The sequence below is a fragment of the Gobio gobio genome (genome assembly GCF_949357685.1).
Source record: "Gobio gobio genome assembly, chromosome: 4".
Taxonomy (NCBI): Eukaryota; Metazoa; Chordata; class Actinopteri; order Cypriniformes; family Gobionidae; genus Gobio; species Gobio gobio.
Genome location: NC_137100.1, coordinates 63,743,619 through 63,745,450, shown reverse-complemented (window position 1 = coordinate 63,745,450; position 1,832 = coordinate 63,743,619). Strand labels below are relative to the sequence as shown.

The window sequence follows — 1,832 nt, the reverse complement described above, 5'->3', positions numbered from 1 at the left end:
AATCGTCACAATTATTTGCATGAAAAAACAAATCATCCAATTTTTTTTTATTATTCATTCATGAATTTTTATTATTCATTCATTAATTCGCAATGCGCATAAAAATGTGTCTTTCTGATTATATTTTTTGTAATAACATACAGAAGAAAATAAATGAATATAAAACATTAACGGTCTCTCTGATTGCTGCAGCATTTATTGTTCGATATGATCTGACGACCTGAAAAAGAAACTTAAAAAAGAATATTGGTTATAATGCACATGCATATGTCTCAGTTTTGTCTGTTTATTATTTCCATAGTGGCATACAGAAAGTAGCAATTGTGTATATTTTGCAAAACATAAATATCAGCCAATTTGTATCAATAGCAATCGGTCGACATACAATATACAAAGTACTCATTTTGTTTGGTTTCACAGTGTTTAAACTTTTTTTTATTTAAGCTTCATATTCGCTCATTTTAGAAATACTCAACAATTTGTATTCTCTCCTTCATCACTAACACCTAACTCTGGTCAATATGGTAAAATAGTGCATTCTGGAGATCTCCAGCGTTTATTTATAATGTAGGGGGCGGGGCTTCAGATTCTAGAGTGCATTTGATTGGACAGAAAATCTGATGAGAAGCTGAAGTCCAGAGTGATGTCATCAGTCTGAAGTCTGAGAGAGTGTAAGTTTTGATTTAGTGTTAGACCGATATATCGGGCCGATATTTTTACGTGTATCGGCCGATACAAGGCTGCTGCGTTGGCCGATATTTTTTCCCCTGCATTATTTACAGACAGGCGTCCACAGGGCAGCTCTCACCGTCTTCACACTCTCTCGCTCTCCCTCGCGCATATTAATCAAAATCAATTGAGAATTGACACGATGGTAAAAGGTGGAAAGACTGAAGTTTCACGTGGAGCATTGGGAGATTTTTTCCTGAATTACCGCTGGTGTTGCTCTACAAGAGATTAAGTTAAGTGCACCTACACTCTAAAAAATGCTGGGTTAAAAATAACCCAAGTTGGGTTGAAAATGGACTAACCCATCAATTGGGTTGTTTTAAGCAAAAATTGAACCCAACCGCTGGGTCAAAGCAACCCAATTGCTGGGTTAAAACAACCCAATTGCTGGGTTAAAACAACCCAATTGCTGGGTCAAAGCAACCCAATTGCTGGGTCAAAGCAACCCAATTGCTGGGTCAAAGCAACCCAATTGCTGGGTCAAAGCAACCCAATTGCTGGGTCAAAACAACCCATTTGCTGGGTCAAAGCAACCCAATTGCTGGGTCAAAGCAACCCAATTGCTGGGTTAAAACAACCCAATTGCTGGGTCAAAACAACCCAATTGCTGGGTCAAAGCAACCCAATTGCTGGGTCAAAGCAACCCAATTGCTGGGTCAAAGCAACCCAATTGCTGGGTCAAAGCAACCCAATTGCTGGGTCAAAGCAACCCAATTGCTGGGTCAAAGCAACCCAATTGCTGGGTCAAAACAACCCAATTGCTGGGTCAAAGCAACCCAATTGCTGGGTTAGTCCATATTCAACCCAACTTGGGTTATTTTTTAACCCAGCATTTTTTAGAGTGTAACCATTAAATTACTTGGTTGTAAATAGTTTTAAAATTAATTATAGTCAGTGTGCACTTTATTATGCTGTTTCATTGTTGATAATGTGTGCAATAGTGTCATTATTTTATTTATGTGTAAATATTTATTTTCAGAATTTATTTTCACCACTGAACTTTTTTTTTTCTTGTTCTACATCACCTGTTTTTACTATTTGTTAAATATTGTTTTTTTTAGTTCAATAAATGTTCCTTTTTTTTAAATTGTAAATTTTAAATT

The 1,832-nt window shown here is 36.5% G+C and overlaps 1 protein-coding gene across 1 annotated transcript in view; it reads left to right on the top strand.

Moving 5' to 3' along the window:
- The window catches only part of aldh2.2 (aldehyde dehydrogenase 2 family member, tandem duplicate 2), a 31,052-nt gene extending 29,220 nt beyond the window's left edge, over positions 1 to 1,832 (top strand). Inside the window, exon 13 of the mRNA XM_079815559.1 lies at positions 1 to 1,832. This exon is cut by the window's left edge and continues 157 nt beyond it. The gene's annotated coding sequence lies outside the window, so the exon portion shown is untranslated.